The sequence below is a fragment of the Stomoxys calcitrans genome, chromosome 5 (genome assembly GCF_963082655.1).
Source record: "Stomoxys calcitrans chromosome 5, idStoCalc2.1, whole genome shotgun sequence".
In the NCBI taxonomy this organism is placed as follows: domain Eukaryota; kingdom Metazoa; phylum Arthropoda; class Insecta; order Diptera; family Muscidae; genus Stomoxys; species Stomoxys calcitrans.
Genome location: NC_081556.1, coordinates 25,583,191 through 25,596,625, shown reverse-complemented (window position 1 = coordinate 25,596,625; position 13,435 = coordinate 25,583,191). Strand labels below are relative to the sequence as shown.

The window sequence follows — 13,435 nt, the reverse complement described above, 5'->3', positions numbered from 1 at the left end:
ATCCAAAATTGGGATGGGGTACCTAGGGTGGGCGCCCCACCCCAAAAACTACCAAATATATACATACACCAATCACGACAATATGGGATTGAAATGAAAGGTATTTAAAATTAGAAAACGTATCTAATATCTAATTGTTGGGCCAAGTATTTGGGGGACCACCCCGACCCCCAAAACATCCCTAAATCGGACATATTTACCGACCATGGCAATATGGGACTCAAATGAAAGGTATTTGCGAGTAAAATACGAATATGATATCCAAATTTGGTACAAAGTTTCTGGGGGTCAGCCCCTTTCCCAAAACACCCCCAAACAAGACTTATTTACTGACTATGGCAATATGAGGCTTAAATAAAAGGAATTTGAGTGTAGAATTCGAATCTGATATCCAAATATGGGACCAAGTGTTTGGGGGGCCCTCCATCCCCGAGAACATACCACAAAGAATACAAATTTACGATTATAGCAATATGGGACTCAAATGAAAGGCCTTTGAAAGTAAAGCACGAATCTAATATCAATGTTCGAGAAAAGTGTCTGTGGGGCCACCCCACCCCCATAACACCACCCAAATAGGAAGTGTTTGCTGACCATTATAATATGAGGCTCAAATGAGAGGAATTTTAGAGTAGAATACGAATCTGATATATATTATCAAAGCCAAGTCACTGAGTAGCCGTCCCAACCCCCAAAACACCCACCAAACCGGTCTTGTTTGCCAACTACGGAAAAATGGAGCTCAAATGAAGGGTATTTGGGAGTAGACCATGAATCTGACATCAACATTCGGGACCAACGGTCTAGGGGATGTCGCACCACCACAACAACCCCCAAGTAAAACGTATTTGCTCACCAAGACAATTTGAATCTTCCAGACAGTGGAGCTCGATATTCATAGTTTTTAGGGCCCATACCTCAAACCGCACATATCTGCTGGCTTTTTCAATAAGGGGTTTAAGTGAATGGTATTTGAGATTAGAAAACGAATTTGATTTCCAATTTTGAGGCCAATGGCAATATGGGGTTCAAATATATGAGAATAGAACACGTTGCTGATATATTTTCAGGGCTTAGTGTTTGAGGGACCACCCCACTCCCCAATATTACAAGGAAAATTTTGTTCCATATTAAGTAAAAGAAGGCGCAGCGGAGCGGGTCTCGTCCAGCTAGTATTTAAATAAAATGGGGTTTTCAGAAACTGAATACTTTCAAGCAAGAAAAATGTGTATTTTTCGATTTCGGAGCAAAATTGTTGTTTATAAGTGAAAATGCTTGTAACTCCTAAACTGGACTTCTTACCAAAAATAATCGTATTCGTTGTGTTTTTGTATCTTTTTTACCAACTTTTTTTCTCAGGCCGTCATTGCCGACATTAGTGAACCACAAATATTATTTTCGTCCTTTGGGGCAAAGAAACTTTATGAATTAAAAAAACCGAACTCTTGCAATTTTAAAGGATTTTTTCACAACGACCCCAAGTTTGTAGGTTAATTGTTAGTCGGCCATAAAGTTATTAGTGCAGTGTTCGACCCTACGTGCTCGCTGGCTTAAAAGTTTCGTTAAGCAAAACATCGCTACACAATCCTCACTTTAATATGTCCTTTGGGTATCTTTTGTGAGGTTTTATGGTTTTGTTATTTCACTCTTAAAAAAGGAAAGAAAAGTACTTTAAAAAAAGAACATACATTCTCAGTTCTGTGAAAAATGTTATGTCTCAGGAACATTTTTCCTATGCTCCTTATTCATAAAAATTACCTTAACTTTTGTCAGCCAACTGCCAGCGAAGACATTTTTGGATGTCTATTTCCACAGAACTAAGAAAGCAAGAAGATGGATGGATGGTTTGGTTTGTTGCATGGTTTTGTAAATGGTGTTTTGCAACATTTTTCGGGGTTTCCCAGTGACAAGCACTCAAATGCCAGTATGGGCGACCACCAAAGAACGAAAAAATGTCGTCTTTTGGTTGTGGAACATTTTGTGTGCGTTTGCCAGACATTTTTCTTAATTTACTTTCTTAAGTTGTAAATTTATTTTTCATGTAAGCGCAAATAAACATAAAATGGTGAATTATACTCACAGGAACAGGAAACACCGTCAGCCAAAGCAGTAGCAGGTCGTGCTCAGGGAGTTTGAACCGAATTATTCCCAAATGACTGATGTCTGTTTGTCTTTTGGACTGGTTGACTGTGGCAGCTATTGCTGCTGATTCTGTTGGTTGTTATGGGTCCTTAGTCAGCCCCTGCTCCGTAAAACGGAGTGCAATTCGAAATATCTGTAAATGGAAATGGAATTTGAATGTAAGACAAAGTAGTCCTTAGTTGGCAACATAGATGTAGGTATGTTAAAGCGCTTTATAGCCCGTTAAAGTAACCATAAAATATCCTAGAGTTTTAGGGTTTAAAGTACTCAGCTTATGGTGTATAATTTATGTGGAAAATTATTACGTATATAGAGTTTCTTGAAAGTTAACAAAGAAGTCATATGAGTTTCAATTTAAATGTGATAATCAACTGTGAAAGTGAATTTAAACCTTATACGCGTAAAGGCATTATAGATTTTTATACCCGCCTCCACAATGGGTATACAAACCTCATTAATCCGTTTGAAATACTTTGAAATGTGGATCTGTGTGATCTACAAAGTACATTTGTAGAGTAAATCTAGTCATGTCCCTTTGTCTGCCGAAATCAATATAACTTTCGAATAAATAAAGCTTTCTGATGAAATGTTGCATGGTTAAATCTTACTGAAATACAATAAGTCGTTTGGGATTACAAATGGGCCATACCGATTTAAATGTTAATATAGCTCCTTTATAATATGGTCTTTAATTTTGATCAGATTTGATTTGTGACGTACGTTTTTATAGTTCTATTAATAGATATAGTCCCGCAATAACACGATGTGACATTAGGTCCCTGGAAGTCTTCACTGTAGTCTGATGTGACTAAAGTTTTATACCCCACATTCCACCGAATATATAACCATATAAACTAATATGCAGAGTGGAATTCTTGAACCCATTATAGCACATTGACCTCCAATACTTACACCACATGCCGCCGAAATAGGATCAAAAACTGGTATAGGCCCAATTAAAATTTTGAATTCTTGAACCTCTATACGGTTCAGCAAAGTGAAAACATCCCCACCCTAAAGCGCTTCCAAATGGGTATGAGAACATATCAGACAATAGAGTACGGATATAATCGAAACTTGGTGTCAAGAGCCTAGTGGATGACCATCCAATTTTGTATTTAGAGAAAATTTCATTGAAATTTTGTCTTTGGAGAGTTACGAAATTGTGACCGGGTAGTTTCCAGTTCAAAAATATATGGGTTTAAGAAGAACCAGTAAGAACAGCCATTACTCTATTTTGCTATTTATTTAAGTTAAACAGCTGGTTTTATTAAAACAGCTGTTTGATGCTGCAAATTTTACAAGCTCTTAATTACCAAACTCTCAAAATTTTCCTCGCTCTCAGTCACTCGAGAACGACGTGAATGACTTCCAGTAACGATTTGTGCCAATTTGCACAATTTTTTTAGTACGCGTACACTCTTAATGTATGGTCTTAATTTTGAATCTTAATGTATTACCAACCAAAAGAGTAAACAAGTTCTTGGAATGACTTTTTCAAATAGAAACAAACCAGTCGTAGAAAAACACCACCTCCAAAATTTCAGGCAAATCGAGTAATAATGGGCCCTCCAGAGGTTCAAAAAGTCAAACTGGGAGATCGGTTTATATGACAGCTATATCGGGTTATATACCGATATAGACCATACTTGATACAGTTGTTGGAAGTCCAAAATGACATATGCAAAATTTCAACCATATTGGATAAGAGTTGCGCCCTCTAGAAGCCCAAGAAGTCTAATCGGAAGATCAGTATATATGGCGGCTATTAAGGATATGCACGGATTTAGACCATAGTTGAAGCAGTCGTTGGAAGTCAAAATAAAACACTTCATGTAAAATTTCGGGCAAATCGGATAAGAATTGCGCCCTCTAGAAGCTCAAGAAGTCAAGACCCAAATCGGTTTATATGGCAGCTATGTATATCAGGTTATGGACCGATTTTAACCATACTTAGCACAGTTGTTGAATGTTATAACGAAACAAGTAAAGGACCGATTTGACCCATTTACAATCCCAACCGACCTACACTAATAAGAAATATTTGTGCAAAATTTCAAGCGCCTAGCTTTACTCCTTCGAAAGTTGGCGTGCTTCGACAGACGGACGGAGGGACAGAGGACGGACATGCCTAGATCGACTTAAAATATCATGGCGACCAAAAATATATAAACTTTATGGGGTCTTAGATGCATATTTCGAGTGTTACAAATGGAAGGACGAAATTAGTATACCCCCCATCCTATGGTGGAGGGTATAACAGATGTGAAATCAATGACCAAGTCATAATAGGCAACCATAACGGGTAAAACAGATTCATTTCCGAGTCCTTTTAGCTGTCCTTTCCACCGAGTATATTCTTTTCAAGCTCGTATAATATCATTTTCTTCAAGTATAAACCACATAATTTATGGCCATTTGTACTACCATTAATTTACGCCTTTATTTAACCCGATTTTTCATAAAATGTTCACGCTTTAAACTTATAGATAAGTTTATGAGAAATAATAACAATGTCAAAATATAAACTTTTCAACCAAAATTCTCAAGCTTTTTTCAAAGACAGATCCTTAAAAAAGGGTTTATTTAATCTGAAATCATGATTTAGTGTAAATTGCTTTCTCTAAAGTTTTACACTTTCCTCTGTGTGCTTCCCTCGAAGAAAATTTGGTCTAAAAATCCACTAAACATGTGATAAACACATTATTTAACCTTAAGGCCACTTTTGCCATTACATTTTTCTTCGCCTTCACATTTGGACGGGGGGGAAATTGCGTTAAGAGAAAAGTTTTAAAATGTTTTCATGCATTTTTGTGGCTAAAAGCCCTGCAGCTTTTAAAGAAGTTAAAATAGCAGCCACAAATAAAATAACTTAATTTTGTCGTTTTGAAAATGCCCAAAATATGGTAGCCCTCAATGCTGTTTGCCATAGGGTTTTATTATTAACCGGTAAACCAAATAAATATTCCTTAAGATATTTATCATGTTCAGAAGCCTCTCGACCATCCATGATGGTGGAGACTAAAAGCTGCTGTGCTTTTTGATCCAAATACAGGTAGCATAGTTTGTGTCGGGGGAGTTTGTAATTATGTGCTTTTTAAAAACCAGGAGAAAAACGCTTTGGGGAATGGTGTGAGCAGAAGGTATAGGAAAAGGCAATGCTTTTTGTGCGTCTTATTTGTTACCATCATACAGTGCAAATTTTGTGGTTTTCATTCGGTGGTTTTGCGCCGTATAATTGTACAATGTGTCCATCAGTCTGTCCATCCCTTTTGGTCTGTCCCTTGTCTACCCGCCATTCCTGGTCTACCATTCATTTGCCAGCACGCCAATGCAATACTCCACCCGCATCATAACATTGGAAGCGCTCGCCCTTCGAATTTTTGTACGCAGACACAGTGGCGGCAGAATAGTCCCCAAGGATATGTGAATGCGGTCTACCACCATATACGATACACGGCACAGACAAGCATTATGTGCTTGGTGGTGTCTGTGTTTATATTTCGAGTATTTCCATTCTAATTATCCCTTCTTGACTTCTAGAAATAGAGTTCTGTGTTGCGGTTCTTTCTTACGCCCAATGAATGTTGAAAAGGTAATGAATCACAGTGTTTCGCATTTCAAATATATTGGAAGCTTTTAAAAAAATGAAGTTAAATGTTCCGTAAAGACAATATTTAAATGAAATTTTCTTTAAAACAAGATTTAAAGAGATTTTCTTTAAATAAGTAAACATTTTTAATAGAATTTCCCCAAAGGCAAGATTTTAAATTTTGTTTGCAGGTAAGCAGCTCAAATGAAGTTTTCTGTGTGTAACAGGGTGACATAATAGGCATAAGAGAATTTTTCTTGCAACTACGAATGAAAATGTATGATAGGTGCATGCAACCGAAAATTTCGCCAGAGGTGCATATACAGCATAAGAGATTATTTAGGTTGCAGCCAAGACATTTATGTCTCCACTGGAAAATAGCTGTGTAGACTACAAGATGGCGACAAACATAAATTTACCATATTGGCCGCTTTTTAATCATTTTTGGCTAATAAAGCACATATGTTGTGAAATTAACCGTTTTTATTTGCAAATAATTTTATTTCATATAGCATGAATCGCTCAAAACATGCATTTTAGTACATATTTAAAGGCGAAAATTCTACAATGGTTATTATGTCACCCTGTTACGCAGAGAAAATATCATTTGAGCTAAAGGTAAAGAAAGTGTTACTTAGCACATATCAATACATTTCTTATGGCAACGAAAATTTTGTTTGAGGTGCACTCCGGCCTTTAAGTCAAAATACCAATGCAATTTTCCCGAAAGACAAAAATTCTATGATAGTTTTCAAGAAAAAATTTCATTAAAATTTTCTCTGAAGGCAAGATATTTTAATGAAATTTTCTCTAACGACAACAATTTTAAGAAGGTTTATCCAAAGACAAGATTTCAATGAAATTTGACTATGATAGTTTCTCTAAAGACAAAATTTTAATGCAATTTCGGCTGTCGTGCAGTTTACGGGAAAATTTTTTGCCACTCCCTAAAATGACACCAGCAACACTAATACAAAGCCGTTTTTGGGGCCCGGGCCTGAAATTGTTATACCCATCACGGAAGGATGGGGTATATTCATTTTGCCATTCAATTTGAAACACATTGAGATACCCATTTCCGACCTATGAAGTATATATATTCTTGATTGTCGTGGAAATGTAAGACGACCTAGCCATGCCATCCGTCTGTTTGTTGAAATCACGTTACAGTTTTTAAGCAAAAGAGATATTAAGCTGAAACTTTCCACAGATAGTTTTTCTTGTCCATAGGCAGGTTAAGTTCGAAGATGGGCTATATCGGACTATATCTTGATATAGCCCCCATACAGACCGATCTGCCGATTTAAGGTCTTAGGCCTATAAAGCCACATTTATTATCCGATTTTGCTGAAATTTGAGACAGTGTGTTGTGTTAGGCCAGTCGACATGCTTCTTCAGTTTAGCCCAGATCGGTCCAGATCTCTCGATTTATGGTCTTGGGCCCATGAAAGGCGCATTTATTGGCGGTAAAATTTGGGACAGTGAGTTGTGTTAGGCCCCTCGATATCTGTCTTGAAGATGGCCCACTTCGGTCCAGATTTTGATATAACTGCCATATAGACCGATCTCTTGATTTAAGTTTTTGGCCCCATAAAAGGCGCACAGTGACTTATGTTAGGCTTTTCGACATCCGTGCACATATTTGCACAGATACTTTTTCTTGTACATAGGCAGGTTAAGTTCGAAGATGGACTATAGCGGCCTATATCTTGATATAGCCCCCATATAGACCGATCGGCGGATTTAAGGTCTTAAGCCTATAAAAGCCACATTTATTATCCGATTTAGCTGAAATTTGGGACAGTAGGTTGTGTTAGGCCACTCGACATCCTTCTTCAGTTTGGCCCAGATCGGTCAAGATCTCTCGATTTATGGTCTTGGGCCTATGAAAGGCGCATTAATGGCGCTAAAATTTTTGACAGTGAGTTGGTTTAGGTCCTTATATATCCGTCTTGAAGATGACCCAATTCGGTCCAGATGTGGATATATAACTGCCATATAGACCGATCGCTCGATTTAGGTTCATGGCCCCATAAAAGGCGCTCAGGTTTTTCGGCATTCGTGTCTTATATGGTTCAGATCGGTCTTTATTTGGAAATAGCTGGCAAAGACCAATATTGAACCAAAATTGAAGAGTGACTTGTATATATAATTATTAATCCACTCATATGCCAAATTTGGTCCAAATGGATATAGCTGGATATATAGTTGGATATAGCTGCTATAGGTGTATAAATAATGCATTTTTTCCGGATTATGACGAAAAGTGGTTTACATATATACCCGAGGTGGTGGGTATCCAAAGTTCGGACCGGCAGAAGTTAATGCCTTTCTACTTGTTTTCTAAAAAATCGCGTTAAATCATTATAAAATTTCCAAATTTGATTTTCCAAACCAATGAGAAGTGGTGACCCAACTAAAAATAGCCAGTCCCATGAGATGAAAAGCTACTCACAATAATAGAAAAACTGAAGGGGATTAGAATCTGATTATCACCTCCACCCTGAATAAAGCCAACAATAGTAGTACTATTTTCCACACTTCTCGAATTTTTTTTAATTTAAAAAACATTATCGTCAATCTTTTTAAAGGGGGTTAAATTTTCAAGACCCTGGAATGATTCCTACGAGTTAATATTCGTCCATATTCTGTATTATGAACATTGTCTATATTCCGTAAAATGTCACTTGATGGGCGGAAGACCTGTTGGGGCCCCTTCAAGCCCGATCTCCAAAAACGGACTTCATATTGGAATTCGAGACGTTATTGTAGAGGGTGTGCAAAAAATTGTTTTTTTTTGCCATTTCCCCCGTAAACTGCACTTTTAACAAACAAACAAAATATAAGGCCCAAGCAGAATAGGCGTTAAGGAGCGTCGCGTTGAAAAGTGCAACTCTGCAAACAAATGTTAAAAAAGAAACTCGCAAAAGTTAAACAATTTTTTGCTTAGACGACTGACAACATAACTTCACGTGTGGCAACACAGAATGACGCTCGCTTTCAAGCGTCAAAGTTGTCTGCAGCGTTGCATTTTAGAACGCAACGCTCAAAAACAAAGCCCAATGTGCTCTTCTGTTTTGGTCCTTAACCGTGGTTGCAAATCTCACATTTTTTTTATCATGGTTGAATTAAGAAGTTTGGGTAACTTGCCCAACAACAACGAAATCAACGATACAACTCTGCATCGAAGGTGGCCCAAATTCCCACTAGGCTGTCGAATTTCTGGACATTTCCTAATTGACATTCTAGTTTTGATTTGCATTATTATGTGTAGTAGCCACAAGATCAAAAGATTTATGATTATAAACTTGTAAATTATAAATTAAAACAATTAAAATTCGAAATAAGGAACAAACATTTTTAAATACAAATCAAGCATTTGACTTTCTAGATGGATTTGGATACAACTCTGGAATCAGCTGGGCAAGTGACCTAACCTTCTTTAGTGAACCCCGATTTTTATACAAAACCCTCTGACCAACCCTTCCATTATTCGAGAACAACGTACTGTGCCCATTGCATACAATAAACTCGCCATTCAGTCGTAATGAATAAAAGCTAAGAAACGCATGACGAAATGAATGGAGCGAAAATGGAAAATGTTATTAATCTGAATTATTTAACATTAAATGGTTTTATTGTTGTTTGGTGTTTGTTTTCAACCCTCCATTCTGCAACTATGCGGTAACAAACACCAACATAAAGACCATAAAAGGCCGAGGTCATACAAAGTTGCTCGGCATGGTGCAAGAGGAACATGGAGCGCAGATTACTTTGGGAAAGAAAGTTGTGGCCCCATCGAACATTGAAATAAAGTTTCTGGTGAAAAAAAATTACATTAAAAGTTTTTAAATTAGTTGTGAAACAAAAAATTGAATTAAATTTCATTTTTCTTTCATCTTAACAAATTACAGGGTAAAAGATGGTTTTAATAAATAAATAAAAAATGTATTTTCCCGTACCGGGAATCGAACCCGGGCCTTCCGGGTGAGAGCCGGATATCCTAACCACTAGACAATACGGGACTGTTGTCGCTGTTGAGCAAAATAACGAACACTTTACTATGTCTTCGTTTATCGATTTAAGTGTGGGACTTGTGTTGTATAAAATAACCACCACTTTGCTGTGGTGAGTAGATAATGTTGTGTGTGTTCAATACGAGTTGTTGTTTGCGGATTCTGGTAATGATGATGTGTTTTTGTACTTGTTTTCGATAACGTCATGGTGTGTGTTTGGTAATAAAGTAGACAAAGCTTTGTTGTACAGAATTATTACAACAATTCTGACTTAGCTGACCATATTGCTTTAGCTCCTTCTCTTATACAGGTAATCAAAAAAGCGGGTAAGCAAAATGATTGAAAACAGAAAAATACAAGAAATACATGTGTTTCAATTATCCGGATAATTGAAAAAAAAAATTGAAATTATTTCAATTAAAAAGTGTTCAATTAAGCATATTCGACTGTACATAACTGTCTTCCTATGTAAACAATTTCATATACATAAGTATGTAGGTTCCAAACTGATTTAAAATGCAAATGGGTACACGAACCTAGTCATTCCGTTTGTTAATCTCGAAATATTGATATGTGACCCCATAAAGAATATATATTCTGGATCGTCTTGAACTGTCAAAATCACGATAGCGGTCGAACAAATACAGATATCCGTTGGAAATTTTGCACACATATTTCTCATTGCAAATAGGCCATATCGGTTCAAATTTGAGCAAAGCTTCCATATATATTAGTCCTTCGACGTAACTTCTTGAACTTCTAGAAGCTGCCCGTCGAGTATGATCTCGTAGTGTTCTGTTTCCAATGATCATGCCAAGCATGTCCACATAGGAGCAAAACTTGATATAGCTCCCATATTAACCGATGTCCAGATTTGACATCTTGAGGCGCTAGATACCGCAATTTTTACCCGATTTAGCTAAAATTTTGTACGTAGTTTTTTTTTGTAACTTCCAACAGTCGCAATAAAAATGATCCGAATTGGTATAAAATAGATCCCATATCGCCCGTTTTGACTTCTTGATAAAGGCAGCAATTGCTCGCCGATTTTTTTGAAATTTAACCCGTAGTGTTTTGTGACGAGTTTTAAACACCCATGGTTAGTATTATCTAAATCAGGTCATAATCTGATATACATAGCTCCCATATAAACCCTTCACCCGATTAGCCTTCTACTGCTTCTAAAACCCCAAATTTTTGCCTAGTTTGGCAGAAATTTGGTACGTCAGCTATTAGGATTTAAGTTTTTCCGGTTGGCAACAATAATTGACGCTTGTTATCCAAACGTCACCTGTGAAAATGAAAAGTGTTCAGTAAACTCTGCCATTCATCATGGAAGAAACCCACAAAAAGCAACGACTGCAAATCGTTAAAATTTATGGTTCTGGGTCCATAAAAAGCGTACACAGGTATGTTCGGGTTTTCAAACGAAAGATTTTCTTTGTATTATAATTCTCGACATACTTGTCGAACATGGTTTAAATTGAACTGCCGTTTTACTAATTTTCCGATTTAAGGTTTTGGGGTCATAAAAGGCTTACTTGTTACCCGATTTAAACTGAATGCGAAGCAAAGCTCAAAGTGAGCTTAGGGTTTAACAAGTTGGTCTCATTTTGATACCAATCCTTTAAGAACGAAACAATCTTAAATATATTTGGTGATCCATGGTGGAGGGTATATAAGATTCGACCCGGCCGAATTTAGTACACTTTTACTTGTTTAATTTTTAAATTTATATAATCAAACATCATCAAATAAGTAAGTGTCAACTACAACCTTATCCTAATGCCTACCGACCACAATTGCTGTAACTATCTATATTAAGATTATGCCACATTTAAACATCCTGTATAATGTTACATACATTTCCGTTTATTTATTAGACTGACTGCCGGTTCTTTGGTCATAGCCACGGCTCATTGCAAGGACATTTAACACCAGCCAGTTTATTTACTCTTGTATGGTGAATGTATGTACATTAAATGTAGTCAAAACAACATCCGCAATAAAAATATGCGGATATTTGAGGCTATAAAATACATTCAGCTACCATGTTACAAACGCCAAATTGTGGTTATAAATATGAGATTACCAAAAAAAAAAAAACATGAAAAATGTCAAGTTGCCATAAGAAAAAAAAAATTACGTAAATTTTTCTTTAAAAAATAAAGTACACAGTATTTGATAACGAATTTCTACCAAGATGACTGCTCGTTTAAAAATTAATGTATAGCTTATTAACAAATGATTTGGTCTTATGCACTTATTCTTTAGTTGATCTAATTTCTCTCAGAGAAAGGAAACAAATAAAAACGCATAAAATTCGGCCCTGTCGATGTTTGGATGTCCACCACCATGGATATATTTAATATCCTATTCAATTATATCTATCTACTTTATTCTTAGCTATATCCAAATATCGTCCGCTCTCTTATTTATTTTGAATATAGAGCCTCCTTATATAGCTCAATTTTAAATTGAAATTAGGATTAAAACCCTAAATTGGAAGATTAGTCTATATATATACACGATTATCGGTTTGGATTTTGGGGTGCCTATTACAACTCATTGTTCTAAATTTCGAAGAAATAGGCTTCAGACCCTATATCGGCAGATCGGTAACTTCACCCTGGACCAGATATTCACACTGTGCCAAATCCTGGAAAATACCAGAGAAGGACAGATCAACACTTACCATCTCTTTGTTGACTATAAAGCCGCTTTCGATACCCCTTTATGTTCAAAAGTATTTCAAGCCATGTCTGCTCCCTGCAAAATTAATAAGTCACTGCAGGATGACACTTGCTGATACGCGTTCCTCAGTAAGAATAGAAAATAATCTCTCCGAACCATTCAATACCAAACGAGGTTTCAGACAAGGAGACAGCCGTGTGATCTCTTTAGTATCGTGCTGGAGAAGATTGAAGAAGGTGATGCAGATGTGAATTGATATGGCACACTAATCACAAGAGAACACTGCTACTCGCCTATGCCGATGACATCGACATCAAAGATCGGTCACCGGAAGTAGTAACTTCAGCCTTTGAAAGAATCGAAAGAGACTCAGTCAAAGAAGTCTCCAGCAATGAAGTCTTTTGAAGGCAAACACAGTTGTACACGCAAACCGGAAAGACCTCCCAAGTGGTGGGAGACATCTCGAAACTTGGTGTCAGAGATTTTAGAATGAGCGCAGAAGATCGAAGCGCTTGGAACGCAATTATACGTTCGGCTAGTTGAACAAATGTTCTGTCATAACTAATTAAGGTCAAGTAAGTTTCATGTATATGTTCGTCCGATTTGCAGTAATAATGCAATAAAATGGTCATTTATTAACCGATTCTCTCGAAATTCGGCAGAAAAGATTTTCTAATGACTCGAAATTACTGGTGAATTTCACAGAAATCGTTTCAAAATTAGATATAGCTGCCATATATATATATATATATATATAAATCACCTGATTTTTACTTCTATGGTCACTGCAAGCGTATTTATTGACCAATCTTGCTAAAATCTTGTACAGCGCTTTCCCCGACGACTACCACAATATCTAAGAAGTTTGCTAGAAATCTGTTCAGATTTAGATATAGCTATAGATATATAAAATCTCCTCCTCTTTTGAGGAGGAGTTTTTACATGGCATAGTACCTCACAAATGTCGCCAGCATTAGTAGGGGATAACCAC

General features: G+C 36.7%; 1 non-coding gene across 1 annotated transcript; it reads right to left on the bottom strand.

Moving 5' to 3' along the window:
- Nucleotides 1–9,687: 9,687 nt before the first annotated feature.
- On the bottom strand, nt 9,688–9,759 carry Trnae-cuc (transfer RNA glutamic acid (anticodon CUC)). Its single transcript has one exon. It is a non-coding gene; the product is annotated as a tRNA-Glu (tRNA).
- Nucleotides 9,760–13,435: the final 3,676 nt, after the last annotated feature.